The sequence below is a fragment of the Pseudorca crassidens genome, chromosome 3 (assembly GCF_039906515.1).
Source record: "Pseudorca crassidens isolate mPseCra1 chromosome 3, mPseCra1.hap1, whole genome shotgun sequence".
NCBI lineage: Eukaryota > Metazoa > Chordata > Mammalia > Artiodactyla > Delphinidae > Pseudorca > Pseudorca crassidens.
The window spans coordinates 94708819-94729757 of NC_090298.1; the positions used below are offsets into that span (position 1 = coordinate 94708819).

At 41.4% G+C, this 20939-nt stretch overlaps 1 protein-coding gene across 1 annotated transcript in view; it reads right to left on the reverse strand.

Moving 5' to 3' along the window:
- Positions 1 to 20939, reverse strand: part of FEM1C (fem-1 homolog C) — a 202882-nt gene that overhangs the window by 153314 nt on the left and 28629 nt on the right. Inside the window, exon 4 of the mRNA XM_067731469.1 lies at positions 8393 to 8522. The gene's annotated coding sequence lies outside the window, so the exon portion shown is untranslated. The remainder of the gene's footprint in view (positions 1 to 8392; positions 8523 to 20939) is intronic.

The following is a 20939-nucleotide window of genomic DNA, read 5'->3' on the forward strand; positions in this document are numbered from 1 at the left end:
TGTTTGCCAATTTAGTATCATCTTTAATTTCCTGTTTAAGAGATTCCCAACATGGTCATAGTATGTCCCCACCTTCACCACAGTGGCTTTACAAAAACACATAACGCATAGAATAATACCCAAAAGTATGTGTCCCTCCCAATTCAAAAACTATATAACAGGGCTTCCCTGGTGGCGCAGTGGTTGAGAGTCCGCCTGCCGATGCAGGGGACACGGGTTCATGCCCCGGTCTGGGAGGATCCCACATGCCGTGGAGCGGCTGGACCCGCGAGCCATGGCCACTGAGTCTGCGCGTCCGGAGCCTGTGCTCCACAACGGGAGAGGCCACAACAGTGAGAGGCCCGCATACCGCCAAAAAAATCCCAAAACTGTATAACAATGTTCTGTGCAGAGTAAAGCATTTTGACTTGAAACTTGTTTCTGTGTCCTGATATAGGAAAAAAAAGTCTAAAACCTAGAGCTAGGATCTAGTTTTGTAGCTCTCTGTTATTTGACCGATTTTCCCCAGGTTGAGGACTTTACATTATTGGTAACCTGTGACTACATTCCTCTTGATTATGTGTTTCTGCATCTTCTTTTCCTGCCCTACTCACAGTTATGCACTGGCCCAGGCAGAAGTGCTTACACATGATTTCCAACTAGTACCTTTAGGGTCAAACCCATTCAGCATAAAGAGACATGAGAACTGATAACTACCCCTTAGTACCCACCCTAATTGAGTACACAGGCATCCTCCCGTTGGGTCAGTCTTCATCATCACTGAACCTGTTTTGTTTTCATGGAAATATTCATTACTAAATGAAATAATCTTTGTTCATTTTTTCATGTAACTTATTTAATGTTTGTCTCTTTTTAGAACATGCTTTCCATGAGGTTAGAGAACTTCTCTTTGTAATTCATCCCTGTGTCCCAGCACCTAGAAGACAGTCTGGCACATACAGAGATTTGATCAATGTTTGCTGAAGGAATGACTCTTGGGAGTACAAACAACGGATTTGTCCAGAAAGATAGCGCTCAAGGTTCTTAGACTCTTCCAGGTAGATGGAGTCTCGTAGGTCACTCAGAGTTGGCAAATTTTTGTTAAAGGACCAGATAGTTATATTTCAGACTTTGTGGCCTCATGGTCACAGCCACGACTACTCAAGTCTGCTGCTGTCCATGAAAACAGTCATAGTGAATGAGCACTTGTGAATGAGCCTGGCTGGGTTCCAAAAAAAACTATATGCACAAAAACAGTCAGTGGTGGGTTGAAGTGTGCTGACTGCTTCTAGACCACTGGTCTCCTACCCAATGACTTTCTAAGAATACATTTCACCAAGGGCAATAAAAGAAAATATAAGGATGTTTCTGTGAGGTTTTTCATAAAGCTAAATTTTTTCAACTTAAAAACTGTCTTTTTTTCTGCATCTATGTCTTCCTACTTTTTTGGTCTTCAAAAATATTTCTTCAGATAAATTACGGTGATAGTAAATGGGTTTTGTTGTTAATCCCCTCTCTTGGAAAAAGAAAAGTTGGCAACACTAATGGAATTCCAAAATATGTTTTGGAAATTTTTCTATCCCAGAAAATTCAAACAGTGGAGAACTACTACAGCAGTAGCCCAGAGATCTCATTCTACAACCTGGTTCTTATTTAAGGTCAAGAGAGTCCTTTCTATTTAGGGTGTGCAAAGGGATTACAGAAAAGATCCTAGCAGTTTATGGAATCTGGGAGGACCAGAGAACTAAGCACTAGAAAAAAGCCAGCCCATACCATGTGACTGTGTTGGCAGACCTGACACCCCCTACTGTCTATTGCACTGCATTGACATCAGCAGGGGCTGAATGCCAAAAATCTGCCTCAGCTGCCCCCAAAGAATAGATGCCTCTAGTGCAATGCCTATCAAAAGAACTGTGTCCCATCCCACTCCCAGTCCTAGCCACTGCCTTGCTGTTTGCACATGCTCCTAGTCTCACACAGATCCATGGATTTAGGTGATGCAACGTCACATGCAGAGCCCTCAGGGCAAGGGAGGTGGAGAAAGGAATCTTCAGCTCTCCACCCCTTTGAACAGGAAGTCAGGAGAGAAGGGTGCTGGAATGGGTTCTGAGTAAACCAGTTTATAGCATCTTCCATGAGAATCCTGAGGCCCAAAGCTCTTTACCTTTATCTATACACCCATTCAGACATTCCAGAGGACAAGGAAGCTCCGGCCTCAGGATCTGTGTCATAACCACATTTTTTAGAAGAAAAGTAGCATCTCCAAAGGTTGCCTAGAGGGTTGACACCACAGAAACATTTCAACTTGTTAGTGAAAGCCACATAGTAGAAAACTGAAGAACTGGGATGACTACCCAGATAACTCAGATCTCAAAACAACTTTGCCTAATCATTAAGGTAAACGGTAAGAAACAAACTAACAACACTCGCCCCCCCCCCAAAATAAACCACCTTAAAATTTGAATAATCACCTCAAGTCATTTTTTGTACTTGTAGACATATCTTGAAACTCTGCAGTTCAATAGGGAGGGGTTGGGAGTTGCTTCTTCTAAGCAATGCACACACCTCTCAGATCTGAACAGCCATGTCAATTAAGCAACTTGCCCCTGAATACGGAGGATTCTCTCTAAACAAAATAAACCACAGAAATCACATTAGCTCCTTTATACCTATTAATAGATCACTACTGTGAGAGAAAAGCTGGAAATAGCACAATTATACAAGGAAAGTTTGACTTACAATGGAAGTTGTTTGATGTGATAGTTCCACTAACCAGAGACCAAAGTAAATACACTAAAATTTCAGTAACTGTTGCTTCTGGACAGCCGAATTGTAACGACAGTCATTCTTCTCAAAATTTCAAAAATATGTACAGCTGTCCCTCAGTATCTTTGGGGAATTGGTTCCAGAACCCCCTTGGATACCAAAATCCACAGATAAAGTCCCTTACACTGTGTTAAATGGCATAGTATTTGCATATAACCTATGCACATCCGCCTGCGTATACTTTAAATCATCTCTAGATTACTTATAATAAGTAATACAATGTAAATGCTATGTACATAGTTGCCAGGCACAACACCCTGGCAGCTATGTACAAAGTGCTGCTTTTTGGAACTTCCTGGAATTTTTTTCTGAATACTTTCTATTTGCAGCTGGTTGACTCTGTGGATGTGAACCTGTGGACACAGAAGGCCGACTGTATATACTATGTATATATAATCCTTTTTTAAAAAGAGAGCAATTTACTCCCCAAAGATATTAGTACACAGGAATCTCTTTATAACGCATTTATTATTTTTACCGTTTCATTAAATATTTATAGTTCATTAAGCACAGGACTGTATTTAAGACATATGAGCCTAAAAAGATGTTTGAGATATCCTTTTCTCAAGTTCACAATTGAATCAACAAAATTTAATAACCAATGATGTCATTACAAATACTACAAAAGGCATAAGTCTTCTTAGAAATGTTTATGTTAAGAGAAACTGTTCATTTTTTGAGGAAAGAGGTGTGAATGCTGATGTACACATGTAATTCTTGGATGCGCAAAGTTGTTGTCCTGTGAGGAGAGGTGGGGTTGGGGAGGATTTGAAGGATAAACATTGCATTGTAGGGAAGGAAACAAGGACTCACATCCAGAGTAGTTCCTATTTGCCAGACCTCAGTTCAGTGGTGTCCGAAATTCCTTAATAAAACCCAATAACCAAAAGTATCATTGGTGCATATTTGTGCAACAAGTCCTCTTCAGGATTAAAAACACATCAAAAAAGTCATGGCCACTGAATTTTCCAAAGAAACAAAAGACAAAAGATATTATATGTCTCAGTCTCTTTAGGCTGCTAGAACAAAATACCACACACCTGAGTGCTTCTAAACAACAGAAATTATTTCTCACAGTTCTAGAGGCTGGAAGCCCAAGATCAAGGCACTGGCAGATTCAGTGTCTAGTGAGGGCCTGCTTCCTGGTACAAAGACTGTTCTCATGTTCTCACTATGTCCTCCACAGTGGAAGTGATGAGGGAGCTCTCTGAGGTCTCTTTTATAAGGGCACCAACCCCATTCATGAGGGCTCTGACTTATGACCTAACTGCTTCCCAAAGGCCTCATCTCCTAATACCATCACACTGGGGATTAGGTTTCAACATACATGAATGTAGGGGGGACACAAACATTCCATCTTTGCGTTATGTCCTAGTGTTTGCAAACAGCAGGCTAAAAAGATTGCCTAGCGGTCAGAGCCCTACAGAACTAGTTTTTCTACTAAGTGCTTTCATTTATTAAAGTAGAAAGCAAGACTTTAAAGAGGCACGACCAAGGGACTTCCCTGGTGGTCCAGTGGTAAAGAATCTACCTTCCAGTGCAGGGGATGCGGGTCCGATCCCTGATTGGGGAACTAAGATCCCACATGCTGCGGGGCAACTAAGTCTGAGCGCCACAACTACTGAGCTGGCGCGCCTCAACGAGAGAGCCCACGTGCCACAAACTACAAAGCCCACACACCCTGGAGCCCGCGTGCCACAACTAGAGCGAGAAAACCTGCACGCCACAACTAGAGAGAAGCCCGCATGCCACAACGAAGAGCCCATGCCGCAACAAAAGATCCCGCATGCCTCAACGAAGACCCCACATGCCGCAACTAAGATCGACGCAGCCAAAAAAAAATAAAGGAAATAAATAAATTTTTTAAAATAAATAAATAAAGGGGGTGGACCAAACCCTGTACTAATCCTCGTTCTTTGGATTACATGACTATTCTCTCCTAGGCTTGTGGTCAATCTTCCAATCAAAGATTCTTAGCAGAGTGGTGTCTACACAGTTCTGAGGCCTGTTTCTCCACTGGCACTGGAAACGCTGGGTCTGTAGCGGCCTCTGGAATGTGGTTTACATTCAGGGGCTTCGTTCACAAGGAAATAGTCTTGTTCATCGCTGCCTAGGTTACAGCTTACATTTTTATAAAGATGGAGTTAGTATTAGGGCAAATCCGAGTTTACTGGCTTTAAAAAGGGAATGTGTCACCAAGGAACAAAATCAGAACCAAAGTCTGGTCTTCCCAACTAAAGGGTCTCCAGTCAGAATGGAGCTAACATTTGCACAGGTATTTGGAGTTGGACCACACCCCTCCTTCTTCATATCTATTTACCTCTACTGACCTAAACATAGGCCGAGGAAAAAAAAAGAAGCATGTCCGTAGTTGGCTCAGACCTATACAGACAGACAGGGCTGACAGCCTTCAGGCTTTGATAGAAGACAGCTTCTGGGGTCAGAGAAGTGTCTGGGAGCAAGTTCACCATTCTGAAGCAGCCTGGCAGATTTAGCAGTAAGGCTTGAGTGCCTGGTGAGTGGTTTCAGATAAACAGTACTTGAATCCATCCTCACCCAACTACCTGGGTGGCATGTCTGTGCCCTGGGGAGAAAAAGCCTTGTGTTCCAGGACTGATAAAGCTCTCCAAACTCTGCAAAGCTCCAGAATTGACACAGTCCTTGGCAGAGGCGGTGTGGCATTCTTACTACTTGCTAGGGAAGCTGAGAGCTAGTCAGGCTTCATGAGGAAGATTTTTGCTCAATATAAGGATAACTTTTTTTTTTAAGAAATAGAGAGTCACATTAACAGAACTTTTTATCTTAGAAAGTAGTGAGCACCCTAGCACTGGAAATGTTTTAGCAGAGACAGAAAAATCTACATTGGATGGAAAGTTGTCTTAGCCAGCCTTTAAGGTCTCTTCCAGGGTCCTATGCTTCTTGCTGAAAAGTGGACTCAAATGTGCCATTTTTCCTTGCCACTTCTGTTCAGCTCATATGCATATGCATGAGAGAAAGTGTTAAGTATTAAGAGCCAAGAAGCCAACCAGCACTGTCATGGTTAATTTCACGTATCAACTTGACTAGGCCACAGGATGCCTAGACATTTGGTCTGTGTATTTCTGTGAGGGTGTTTTGGGGGTGTAATTAACATTTAAATCAATAGACAACATTAGACTAGATTAACATTTTAATCAGTCAAGCAGACTGCTCTCCCTAATGTGGGTGGGCCTCATCCAATCAGCTGAAGGACTGAATAGAACAAAAAGATTGACCCTCTTTCAAGTGAAAGAAAATTCTCCAGCAGACTACCTTTGGACTTCATCTGCACCATCAGCTCTCCCCAGTCTTGAATCAGCTGGCCCATACTGCAAATTTGGACTTGCTAACCTTTACACTTGTATGAGCCAATTCCTTACAATTAATTTCTTTCTCTACATATTCACATCCTATTGGTTCTGTTTCTCTGGAGAACCCTAACTAATACAACTTTTTTCTGTCTCCTTTGCTGACTCAGCTTCCAGTTTCCAATCTAAATACTGGAAGCATTCCAACATTCAGTCCTCAATAATCTTCCCTATTTAAATCTCCCCATAGGTGAGATCAGCCAGACCCATGACTTTAAATATCATCATCTCTACACTGATGGCTTTATATGCCAGCCCCAACTGCTCCCCAGAGTTGCAGATTGGACTACACTTCACATTTCTACTTGGATGCCCCAAAAGATCTCAAACATAACATATCCCAAACAGAGCTCTGCCCTCTACTCTCACTCTCTACCTCCACTCACCCATCTTAATTAACGGCACCACCATACACCCGGTTACTCAAGCTCAATACCGAGGAGGCATCCTTGATTCTCTTATTTCTTTGTATTCAATATTCAAAACTTTAGGAAGATTTCAGTTATATCCAAAAAAAAATCCCAAATCTGTCCACTTCTCATCATCTTCACCACCTTCTCTGCCTCCATCCTAGCTCCCCTCCATCTCTTCTTTTTTTTTTTTTTTATGGTTTGCTTTATAAAAGTTACTATAATACAGTGGTACATAGTATTGAATTCACAAAAATATGAACAAATATTTACAGCAAGACACACCTACAACGGAAACACTTCTCTTCAAACCAGGTTACATACGATGAGAGTCAGTATGCACAAACATCCCTAAAACTTACAGGTTCCTCTTCTTTGCTGGAGGAGGGAGGTGGGGGGAGGAGGGGGGACAAGAAAAAGAAAAAGCAGAAACCCCCAATTCCTCAAAAGCTGTCAGTGCCATTTTCAAAACATGAACCTAACAACATCCCTTCTGTATTCAATATCCTCCCATGGTTTCCAACTTGCTCAGAATAAAATCCAAACCGCTAATCAGGGCCTCAAAGGCACTACACATTCCTTTGCCCCTCTCTCTGACCTTACATCCTACCACTCTCCCACGCTGGCCTTTCTGCTATTCCTGAAACACCCAAGTTAATTCCCCATCAAGGACTTTACATTTGCTGTGCCCTCTGCCCCCAAAACTCTGTCCCCAAATCTTCACAATGGCTTTCTCCTTCCCATTATTCATATGTCAGCTTAAACCTCACCTCCTCGGAGGGGTCTTCCCTAACTACCCTGTCTATCTCCTTTTCTCTCCGACCTTCCACTCCCTAACACTGCTATGATTTCTCCACGGCACTTGGGCTTGCCTTGAATCAGGTTGACCTCTGGATAGAATTTGTACCACTTGCTTCCTGGGTCTGGATCTTAGGACCCACCTGCAGAAGAGACTGGGCCTCTAGACTACCCCAAACTTACCCAATCAGCACCATAACCGATTGAACCCCGACAGCAAGGACAAAGAGACAAAGGTCTCCAAAAGTGCACGTAGAAGGTAGGTTCTGGGCCTGACCCAGAACCTGGGTGGCGGCAGGAGTGAAAGGAGAAGGCACTGTCTTAAGGGCAGGCTGGCCAGGGAAAGAAACCCCCCCAGGCTGAGCCACAACCTCTACAAACAGATACTACTTCTCCTTGGGAGTAAGGGACAGAGAGAAGGCCTTGCGAGCAGAAGACCCTTCATGAAACACAAGGCCTGAGGAGTTGGGATCCCTCTCTTAATTTAGGGTAATAACAAATATTGTTTAAGGGGATGGACTGAAAAGCAAGTAAGTTGACTAGTTTATCTCCAGAAGACCCTCCTCCAACCACGACTCAATGCTGGAAGAAATGCAGTCTCTGTGACGGCATTTGACCTTTTTTTTTTTTTCCATCTGGTGCATTGCTCCTTCTTTACTGATACCTTACCTATGGCAAATTAAAGCGCACACTGCCCTACCCCAGCCACAACACCTCTTCTACATGAACTTGGTTACGTAAGTTAATGATCATCCTACTTCTCCTGTCTTTCATGTCATTTATAAATTAAGTTGCCTTTCTCTTCCGTGGCTTTATTATCCTTCTGTATCTCTGTGAATATCTTTCTTAAATTGTAGGCTGTTCATTTCAACCAAGGAAGCAACAGATTTGTGCAGAATGACGCCATGTTGAAGGTGCTAAAAAAAAAAAAAAATAGTAGAGAAAAAGAAGAAAACGAAACACCCTCTTTTTCTCCCATCTTCCCAAACTCACCCTCATCATTCTCCATGTGTTGGGTGCTGGGCCAATCCCTGCTCAGGCCTCTGTCAGGTCAGACTCTGTAAGCCTGAGCACCCTGGCTTGATCTGTGCCTTGTGTTCAATCTGGACTTCTACCATTTGTCCTGAGAGCAAGACACAAAGGAAAGAGTGGCATTTTAATGAACTGTGAACCCTTTTGAAGACAGAAAAGGCAACATAAATTGACTTTTATGGGACTTCAAAAATTGTATAAGAATGGATGATGCTGGGGGCTGGGGGTGGGGTTTGGATGGGGGAGGGATGGATAAAGGTCCATCCTAGATTACCAAGTGACTTACTGATGGAAGGTGTTTTCATCTTGGTCATGTACTTCCCAGTATTAATTTGATGACAGTGACTGACTTAATACATTATTTAATACTAATATATCAGGAGAAGTCTCCTTCTCCATGCACTGGCTTAGCAATCAAGGACAGCTACTTTGCCTGGTGATTGTCTTGAAGTTGCACCGGAGGGAATATCCTATGTTCCACTGAAGGTACTGTCTCACTTTTCCCACGAGCTAACAAATTCTTTTAATCCACTTCTCACAGTACATATACCACTTTGTGCTTCACTTTTTCTGTTTTATGACTCAGATGTATTAATTCCCTGCACTCCTTGGCCACCCATAAACTGAATATTGTTACACTGTTTTTGCACTTTTGCTCCATTGTTATCCTGGGCGGGAAAAAACGTACTCCAATCATCGATGGTTAAACTGCCTTAACATTTCCTCCCATGAGTCTCTAAACAAGCCAACATCTTTAAAACTGGCTTTTTCATTGTGGATTTTATTTTTATGTTCTATGTGAACCAAAGTCATTTGTAGAGTTCATTTATTTATGCCTTTGGGTTTTTTCCTTTTAAAGAGTCTGACAGCTATTTTCAAAAGCCCATGTATTGTTTTCAAAAGTAGGAGAATTCAAATATCATTTGGGGTGGTGGTGGTGTGTGTGTGTGTTTGTGTGTGTCTGGATTTGTGCGTGTGTGTCTTAAGATTCTGACAGCGAAGGGAATACCTGCTCTTCCCTTTTTGAGAAAAATTAAAACGAATAATTTAAAAAAATTTTTAAGGTTTCAAATTGAAAAATCCTGTCATCACTCACAAGTGCAATGTATACTGTCAGTCACTGCTGCTGTGTTTCAGGGAGTGGCAGAAATGACTGGGAGTTCTGTTTGATAACTGTTAAGAAAGTGACAAGTTGCCAAGCATCTGGTTATAGAGGCCCTGACTCCTTCTTCCCCTCATACTCATCATTCAGTCCATCAGCAAACCTTTAAGTACCACCTCTAAGCATGAGCCTATATCCTTCCACTTCTAGTCCCATCATTAGCACTCTAGCCCCCGCCACCACCGTCTTTCATCGGGACTATAGCAAGAGCCTCTGAAAGGTTTCCCAGCTTCCACTCAAACAGCTGACTGTCCAGACAGCAGCTACAGCTATCTTTCAATAACATATAGCATGCCAATCTGAGGTCAGAACTCTCTAATGGCTTCCCATCACACCCAAAAGAAGACCCAAACTCCTCCACACGACCACCCAGACCTGATATAATGCACCTGTCAGCCTCTCCCACTCAGGTGCTATGGCTCTGCCAGTCCTTAAATAATCAAGCTAGAGCCCATCTCAGGACCTCACAACTGCTATCATCTCTGTCGTGAACACCCTGTCTCCTGGTGGTGGTACAGCTCCCTCCTTCCTAGCCCTCAGGACTCAGTGCAAACGGCAGACCCTCGTAGGGGCCTGCAGTGACTTTCCTTTCTAAACCACCGCCGCAGTCTCATTCCTACTCACTCTTCATCCCTCTACATTGCCCTTATTTTTTTCCTGCAAAGCACATATTAATATCTGAAATTATTTTATATACGTCTCTCTTCCACTGGAAGATAAGCTCCGTGAGAACAGAACTTTGTCTTTACTGCTGATTCCCAGCTCCTATGACACTGCCTACCACACAGTATGCTCTCCATCAATGCCTGTTGGATGAATGAATTCTCCTGCTTCTGAATATAATGATTATTCCCATGAGCTATTTAGGATCCCAGTTATCATAACAGAGAACGCTTACGAAAAGCTGAGAATGCCTGAGTGCACTGAATGCCGAAAAGGTGAGAAAAAATGTCTGAAAATGTGGTGGTATAAGAGAAACAGAATTGGAAGGGCCCCTAGAGATCCCTACATTGTACCAGATCACACTGTCTCTGAAAGGCTGTCAGTACTTCCCTGGTCTGTGTACCTTAAAGATCTCTGGCAAGAATTCATTTTCACTTGAGGGTACAGTAACTCAGAGGATAAAAAATGATGACGAAGCACCTGTTCTTCAGCAGCCAAAGGGAACCAGAAATCTAGGCCTTCCAGAGTATCTAGGCCTGTGTCTTGAATCATAGAATTTCCCCAATCTCCTTTGCAGTTGTAGTCTAACCCTGACCCTACTTTAGTCTCTAAAACTGGAAGCCAGTAGCTGGTAAGTATAGTGGCAAGAATTCTGCACTTGGAGTGAGAAAACGTAGGTCTGAAGTTATGAGTACTGACACTCAACTGGTCGAGTTTCGGATGAACTTATTCCCGTATCTGTAAAGTGGAAATTATGCCTCCTGCTTGACAGGTCATCATGGATCATCAGCAAGGTGTGACCGTGACAGAGCCCAGCCCAGTGCTTGTATGGAAGTCCTCAGTGCGTGCTTGCTTCCTTCCAGCCTTCAAACTCTGTAGGTCATTTCCTTTTGTCCTTCAAACACTCGTAAAAGAATGATTTGGCAGGCCATACATACTTTTAGAGCATCAATATACAGGCTTTTAAGGTTTGTTTTCTAAGCCTCACACAAGCAGATGAGTTACATCTAATCAACCAGAGATAAACAGTCTTCTTTGGGTAGTAACAGCTTTAGATTTTGAAAATACATTGCCTTCGGTGTGTTTTATTCTCAGTGCATCACTAAAATGACAGGCTGCCTTCCTCAGAATGTATCAGGAATTCTGTTTCTTAGCAACACCCCTCCCACAGGCAATAAAAGACAGAACATAATCCCCTTTGGGCATTAGGAATCTGCTCATAATACTGAAAATATGGCCAATTTTCTCTTAGACGCAGAATTAGAAATCAGTTCTCCACATCTGAAAGACAATAATTGTGACCCTTCAAATTAAAGCTTTTGAAAAGTCGAGCACATTTCTCATTCCAGGGCCTGCTACTGCAGGGCTTGTTTTTAAAGATATTACAGAATTTTAATGTATTAGGTCTCACAGCCTTGCTCTTCGCAATTCAAAATTAAGAATGAAGCTTTTTTGGGACTTCCCTGGCAGTCCAGTGGTTAAGATTCTATGCCTCCACTGCCAAGGGCGCGGGTTCCATCCCTGGTCGGGGAACTTAAGATCTGCATGCAGTGTGGTGCAGCCCAAAAATTAAAAAAAAAAAAAAAAAAAAAGAATGAAGCTTTTCTAATTCTAGGCTCTCCCCTCCTACTACTACCTCCCAAGTTCATCTCTTAAGAAAGTACAAATTATTAGTCTTGAATACCAGCTGCACTCTTCAGTTTTATATTCTGGATTTCAGAAAATTAAAAAAATTTACATTTATGACCAAGTATAAAATAAGCTCATTGCACCTATTAAGTCTGTTCAAAGATTAAAATCCAAATAAATCCAGCATTTATTTTATTATCTACTTTTCCACCAAATAATATTAATAGCTACTACATTTATTAAGAAATTATTATGTGCCAGGTGTTCTACTTAGCACTTTAAATGCTTTATTTACTTCTCAGAAAAACCTTGTGAGGCAGGCATTATTAATCCTCATTAACCACAGAACTGAATCTTAGAAAACTTAACTAGCTCAAGGTCACACAGCTAGTAATAGAGACCCATGGGCCAAGTAATATATTAATTTTACCCCCTAATAAATTATTAGTTTTAAATTTTGTGTTCTGCTTATCACTGCCATTGATTTGTTGAATCTAAGTGAATGAATAAATAAAATCACATGGAATTTTACCTTTCTTGAAAAGGCAGTATTCAGTAGTTACCTAAGGAAACTGAACACATCCATAATTAATACTTAATCCTTTAACACTGTAATTGTCTGTTACAAAGAAGGTGTTTTGAATGAATTCAATGTAGTAAAAAAGCTCCAATGAGCTTTGATTTATTTTCTAAACAAGTTTCTCAACACCAGAGCCAAACTATTTTCTCAGCTGTTTGATAATCAGGGTAATTTACCACCTCTTCCCTGTGTCTGCAGTTCTGTCCTGGGTAACTAGGAAACTACCAAGCAAAACAAACGTGGTCACAATTATTTAAAGTGTGTTCCCATCTGATGGACCCAATCTGTACTTAGACACCTGCCATTTGAATGGCTGTCATTTTCTATGACTAAAAACAGTATTCCCATTATAACTAAATAAGCCACTCCTTAACTTGAACACAAGCACTGCAACAAATATACTGTTATGCCGTTGCCACAATCCAACAAAGCACATTACTGTTTTTGTTTTAATTTATTTTATTATTATTTTATTTATGTTTATTTTTGGCCGTGTTAGGTCTTCATTGCTGTGCGCAGGCTTTCTCTAGTTTCGGCGAGCGGGGGCTACTCTTCATTGAGGTGTGCGGGCTTCTCATTGCAGTGGCTTCTCTTGTTGAGGAGCACAGGCTCTAGGAGCACGGGCTTCAGTAGTTGTGGCACGCGGGCTCAGTAGTTGTGGCTTGCGGGCTCTAGAGCGCAGGTTCAGTAGTTGTGGCACACGGGCTTAGTTGCTCCGCGGCATGTGGCATCTTCCCGGACCAGGGCTCGAACCCGTGTCCCCTGCATCGGCAGGTGGATTCTTAACCACTGCACCACCAGGGAAGCCCAAAGCACATTACTATTTAGCTATACATTAAATCGTGTCTTGGGAAGGATCTTTCTCTCTCTTCTCTCTTTCTGTATGTGTGTGTATATATATATACACACACACATATATATATATACACATATATATATATACACACACACACACACATACACAAACACACATATGTAAGTATATATTTAAATTTATATATGTGTATATTAAATGGAATGTCCTGAGGGTCAATATATAGCATATATTAATGGAATGCTTATGATGAAAAGATACATTAAATACACATTTCTTCTTTTAGATATCTTGAGATACTAGTTCATTGCTAGAGGCATACGACATTGTCTTAAAGGGCCATTTAACACTAAATGCTTCACATACATGTAAATAAAAATATAAGATGGGACTTCCCTGGTGGCGCAGTGGTTGAGAGTCCGCCTGCCGATGCAGGGGACACGGATTCGTGCCCCGGTCTGGGAAGATCCCACATGCCGCGGAGCGGCTGGGCCCGTGAGCCATGGCCGCTGAGCCTGCGCATCCGGAGCCTGTGCTCCGCAACGGGAGAGGCCACAACAGTGAGAGGCCCGCGTACAGAAAAAAAAAAATAAATAAATAAGATGTACTTTGTACCCCCAAAATAACCCATGAATGAATTTTTCTAGTAAATTAGAGGAAATGCATTATACAAACTCTCATCCTCCTTTTTGCCGTGGAAATTGCAGCAGGGTTTACTTCAGCTAAGTCTACAGTCTGTGACTACAAAATGAAGACCGCTCTGTGGCTCAAAGGTTTTCAGCCCCAAGTCTTGGCCTCATTACAGGCTGCTCTAAGCAACTTTGTTTCCTATTGTGGCAGAGGAAAAACAATGTTCACATTCAGGACTGAATTCCATGGACATGCCCAAGGTCACAATTATACTTCTATGCTTTCCTGATCCATTAACTAAGTGTAACTGATTTCTAGGGAGAATATCAATATAAGAATAACCTTGATTCGACTTTAATTTATAAAACTGAAAATCCCTTAACAACTCTGGTACTTGTGACCCACCAGACTGTGGAATGAGATGGGTGGACCAGCTTAGTGCAGACTACTCTCTCATTCCAAACACGTGGAAATGGCAGATAAATATAACTCCCCCATCTTTTTATAATACATAGCTGAGCTGAGAAGAAAGGAGTGCTTAAATTTCAGAAATGAAGAGGGGAATTCAAAGCCATGCTAATGCCAACACTGATGGGGGTAGGGATGTCTAATGGCTAGGGAGCGAGGGCTTAGCACCCACAGAAGGCATCTCCTTGAGTCCCAGCTAGACAGGAAGCTGGAACTGAATTCTACATAGAATGTAAGGAACCCACGAAACACTATCCTTGAGTTAAGGGGCCAAGAAAACCACAGCCTTTTAGTCCAGTTGGGCAGCGAGCAGACTTTGCTGTCTGTCCATCACTATGGATTTTGTTAAAAAGAATATGCTTTCAGGAGAAACTGGAACTGTAAACCTGTATTCTGTGTACAGGCACACCTTGGAAATATTTCAGGTTCAGTTCCCGATCACCGCAATTAGAGCAAACATCACCATAAAGTGAGTCACAGGAATGTTTCGGTTTCCAAGGCATATAAAAGTTATGTTTACACTATTCTGTAGTCTATTAAGTGTACAAAAGCATTATGTCTAAAAAACAGTACATACCTTAATTTTAAAATACTGTATTGCTAAAAAATGTAAACTATCATCTGACAATGCAGGGTTGCCACAACCCTTCAATTTCTGAAAAAACACAATATCCACCAAGTGCAATAAATCAAAGCACCATATAAAGAGGTATGCCTACATAGAATCCAGACTAACTTCATCCTCTTCATATAGGATGCCCAAGTTGAAAATGTGATATTCTGGAACCCCTGGGGCCCTGGTTGCTCTATGGGGATACTCCCAAAGCCTTGGACACACAGGTCTTCCACCTGAAGAAACACCACATGCTGAGGACAGCTACAGAAATAAAATTATAACCTCTGGGAGGAAAGGGGCCATCCTGAAGAGAGCAGCACAGGGGGACTGGCATGCCAGGAACTCGAGATAGTACAACTACAGGGGATGATCAAGTAGAACTGTTTAAAATGATGAGATAGGTGGAAATTGAAAAAGGAACAGGAAATCGTGAACAAAATAGAGCTTCTAAAAATAAAAATATAGGGACTTCCCTGGTGGTGCAGTGGTTAAGAATCCGCCTGCCAGTGCAGCGGACACAGGCTCGAGCCTTGGTCTGGGAAGATCTCACATGCCACGGAGCAACTAAGCCCATGTGCCACAACTACTGAAGCCCACGTGCCACAACTACTGAAGCCTGCGTGCCTAGAGCCTGTCAACGAGAAGCCACCACAATGAGAAGCCCACGCACCACAACAAAGAGCAGCCCCCGCTCGCTGCAACTAGAGAAAGCCCACGCACAGCAACAAAGACCCAATGCAGGCAAAAATAAATAATTTTAAAAAAAAACCTCACAAAAAACAAAGTGTCAACAGGGTTAGTTCCCTCTGGAGGCTCTGAGAAAGAAACTGGTCCATGCCTCCCTCCCAGCTTTTGGTGGCTGCCAACAACCCTTGGCATTCCTTAACTTGTAGCTACATCACTCCAATCTCTGCCCACATCTTCAAAGAGCTTCCACTCTGTGCAGCTCTGTCTGACATGGCCTTCTCCCCTATGTCTCCCTCCATGCATTCTCCTTTTCTGTCTCTTATAAGGACACTCTTCATTGGATTTAGAGCCCACTCTAATCCAGGATGATATCATCTCAAGATCCTAAGTTATATCTGCAACTCTTATTCCAAATAAGGTCACATTCCCAGGTCCTGGGTGGACGTATCTTCTGAGAAAGCAATTCAACCCAGTACACATGTTAAAAATGAAAAGGTAGCCACTAAAAATGTTTTTTCTTTAATGGAATGTATAAATTCTAAAAAAATAGAGGGAAAAAAAGAAATATAGAAAACAATCTCCTTGAAGTAGGAAACAAGAAATAAAAGCTAAATAAAACCATGGCAAAATAAGCTGTTAGAAATTAAGTCCAAATGAATTATAAATTAAGTGTAAATAAGTTAAACTGCAATTATTAAAAGACAACTTCAGATTCAATTAAAAATGAAATAAAACAAAACCCACATGTACCACTGCTGATCAAAATATTCACATACTTAGGTCCCATTCTCTTTAATACCTTCCTCAGAACCTTAGTTTAGCAAGGCAGAAGTACATTCTCATTTGATTAATATCCTGAAATCATTTTCACCTGTGACAACATTAAGACCAGTCTATAAACAGAGGTTACAAAATAGAAAAAAGGAAAAAACTGTTTTCAAACCAAATTTCCCCCATTCTAGTGGTAGCTAAGGAGTTAAATTTTCTGGATCAGTTTTAAGATTTTTTTATAAGTAGTTTTAGATGGCTTAAAAGATTAACAAAAGGTTAAAACTGTGAGATTTATTTTTGATCCCTCACTCACTTTTATTCTTCTGCCAATTCTACATCTTAATAATAAAAAAATTTCTTTGAAATTCCAGACTACAGAGAACAGATCTTGTTAATGAACCTGGTAGACTCTGACTGATTTTCAATCATGGCGAGCACAAATTCTGAATGCTCAGCATGGGCCAGATTTAATGAGTTCAGAATACAAAAGATGTTACTTGGAAACACACACACATACACTCTCACTCACTCAAAGGATACCTCCTACAACTTTATGTAAGGTAAAGGACACATTTCAAAATAAAATACAAAGTACAAATTTTAGCACAAAAATGATGTCAAATAGATGAGGAAAATTCAGTCAATGGACTATGCACTTTTCCTCTAAACCTCATTTTGATAAAAAGGTGAAATAGCCAGCCAGTCCTAAAAATGTGAACGATGGTTTATAAAAAAAAGTGTACAATGTAACGTATAAGCAATTTTAATTCGAGATCTTTCTCAATTCTTATTAAACCTAAAAGTCAGAAAAACCCTCTGCCCTTCAGAACAGTTGAAAATTAGCTTCGCTTGCCTCCTTAAAAATATTGTTCATTCTTCAATGGCAAGTTTGTTTTATTAATCTTTATATCCCCACTCACTGCAGGGTCAATAAATTTACTGAATGTGTGAGTTTACATGATAAATTACTCCCAAATTTATTTCCCTTCAGTCCTAAGGACTCTTTCCCCTAAACTTTCAGTAGATTGGTAGGCTAGAGAAGTTTAAACTTTGATCTCATGTCATTGTATGCAGATAAAGTATTGGGGCCTAAAGAAAAGCCAGTGCATTCAATATGGATCCTATAAGGTGTTATGGTGGTTACCAGCAACTCTCTTATTTTGGCTTTTAGCACAAATAATTAAGGTGTTTCAGTATTTAAACACAGAGAATAATTTCGGGTTTTTGGGGGGTTTTTTTTCCGCGGCACGCGGGCCTCTCACTGCTGTGGCCTCTCCCGCTGCGGAGCACAGGCTCCGGACCCGCAGGCCCAGAGGCCATGGCCCACGGGCCAAGCCGCTCCGTGGCATGTGAGATCCTCCTGGACCGGGGCACGAACCCGTGTCCCCTGCATCGTTAGGCGGACTCCCAACCACTGCGCCACCAGGGAAGCCCAATAATTTCCTTTTAATAATTTCCTTTAATTTTCCTTAAAAAGATAATTAAGACTCTTTCCTAACCTTGCTCCCATTTACTTCTAACGATCCTCAAACATCACTTCATTTTTAAGGTCTACTCAAAATATCAGAAGATGAATTTCACCAACAGACATTCTGATTCTATTTCAGTAATCTCAACTTATAAATTTAACATTAAAAAAAGCTAGAGAATCAGCAAAAGCAGTGAAAAGATACTAGAGTCAGCTTTGTTGAACAATCAGCTGAGACAGGAAGGAGAGAACAATTTTAGTTAGAAACAGGTTAAATGTATATATTTTTATTTTAAAATTTTATACATTATGTCTTTGAAACATTTCCCTGTTTTTTTTAATAACAATTCTTTTTTTAAAAATTTATTTATTTAATTTTATTTATTTTTGGCTGTGTTGGGTCTTCCTTGCTGCACGCGGGCTTTCTCTAGTTGCAGCGAGCAGGGGCTACTCTTCGTTGTGGTGCACGGCTTCTTACTGTGGTGGCTTCTCTTGTTGTGGAGCATGGGCTCTAGGCACATGGGCTTCAGTAGTTGCAGCACGCAGGCTCAGTAGCTGTGGCTCGCTGGCTCTAGAGCACAGGCTCAGTAGTTGTGGTGCATGGGCTTAGTTGCTCCATGGCATGTGGGATCTTCCTGGACCAGGGATTGAACCTGTGTCCCCTGCATTGGCAGGCGGATTCTCAACCACTGTGCCACCAGGGAAGCCCCATTTCCTTCTTTTTGATGGTGAGCTATATAGCTTGTAGTCAGAACGTTACTCTCTTTGATGCCTATTACAAAATAGTCATTAAAAAAGTTTTGTTGGGGTTAAAAGGTGCTGCCTTAAGTAATCTTAGAAAATGATGTTTTGACTAAATACTGTAAGGCTAACAACAGAAATAGAAAAAAAGAAATATACATAAGCACTGTACTCGTAGGTAAATTTCTCACAAGGATACCGGGTTTAGCAATTCTAAAACTACTTTATGTAATAGGGTTGAAAAACTAAGTAAATAAATTGTAGATAATGGGAGTTAGGTTTGTCACTGACAGAGAAAGAAGCTACAAATAAGCAAAGGGAGAAGGCTGTAATGAATCCTGTAGTGCTAGATTGGGAGTAGGAGATGTCAGTATGAACTCAGATTTATTTTAAATATATACAGATACAGAAATAATTATAGGTATGTGTATTTACATGTGTTAATATACGTTCAACAAGTACATCCAAAGTCAAATCTTGGATTCTAAATACCATTCTCCAACTAAAGCAACAGGGCTCTAGGGACTTCCCTGGTGACGCAGTGGTTAAGAATCTGCCTGCCAATACAGGGAACACAGGTTTGAGCCCTGGTCTGGGAAGATCCCACATGCCACAGAGCAACTAAGCCCATGTGCCACAACTACTGAGCCTGCGCTTTAGAACCACAACTACTGAGCCTGCATGCCGCAACTACTGAAGCCCACGTGCCTACAGCCCGTGCTCCACAATAAGAGAAGCCACTGCAATGAAAAGCTTGCGCACCGCAGAGTAACTCTCGCTCGCTGCAACTAGAGAAAGCCTGTGCGTAGCAACGAAGACCCAATGCAGCCAAATAAATAAATAATTTTTTTTTTTTTTTTTTTTGGTGGTACGCGGGCCTCTCACTGCTGTGGCCTCTCCCATTGTGGAGCACAGGCTCCGGACGCGCAGGCTCAACGGCCATGGCTCACGGGCCCAGCCGCTCCGTGGCATGTGGGATCTTCCCGGACCGGAGCACGAACCCGCGTCCCCTGCATCAGCAGGCAGACTCTCAACCACTGGGCCACCAGGGAAGCCCAAATAAATTTTTTTTTTTAAAAAAAGCATGTTTAAAAATAAAAAAGCAACATGGCTCTAGAGAAATGTATGATTCTAGGGCTGGGGCAGAGAAAATACAAGATGATCCTAGAGTATATTTATAGAAAGTAAGGAAGGCTAAGGAGGAAAAGTGGGGTCATGTCAAAATACCATGGCTCCCAATGGCCAAAGCTGAAACAACCTGAGCAAGAAAACAAACAATTACAGTATTTAATTATAATACACAAAAATAAAATATAAATCCATGATCCTATACTGAAAAATGATTGATTGAGGGAGACGGGACAAATCTCCCTTCCGTTAGAATTCCACATGGATACCCCTGTCTAGGAAGAGGAACTTAATTACTCTCCTCTTCGAACAAGGGCTGGACTTAGCAACTCACTTGCAAAGAATACCCTATGGAATAGAAAAATATAACTCTCAAATAGAGAAAGAAACCCACCAGATACCATCTCAACCAAGTGATCAAGGTTATTATCATCAATGTTGTACTGTTGGTAGCATGTACCCTTGATATGATGTAAGGAGAAGGGCACCTCACCTCTGGTGGTATTCCTCCCCAGAAAATCACAATCCCAATAAAATCACGAGAAGATATCAGATAGACCCGAACAGAGGAACATTCTACAAAATACCTGACCAGCACTCTTCAAAAACGTCAAGGTCTAGCAAAGATCAATAAAATTAAAGCTGGTTCTTTGAGAAGATAAACAAAATTGATACACCATTAGCCAGACTCATAAAGAAAAAAAGGGAGAAGACTCAAATCAATAGAATTAGAAATGAAAAAGGAGAAGTAACAACTGACACTGCAAAAATACAAAAGATCATGAGAGATTTCTACAATCAACTCTATGCCAATAAAATGGACAACCTGGAAGAAATGGACAAATTCTTAGAAATGCACAACCTGCCAAGACTGAATCAGGAAGAAATAGAAAATATGAACAGACCAATCACAAGCACTGAAATTGAAACTGTGATTAAAAATCTTCCAACAAACAAAAGCCCAGGACCAGATGGCTTCACAGGTGAATTCTTTCAAACATTTAGAGAAGAGCTAACACCTATCCTCAAACTCTTCCAAAATATAGCAGAGGGAGGAACACTCCCAAACTCATTCTATGAGGGCACCATCACCCTGATACCAAAACCAGACAAAGACGTCACAAAAAAAGAAAGCTACAGACCAATATCAC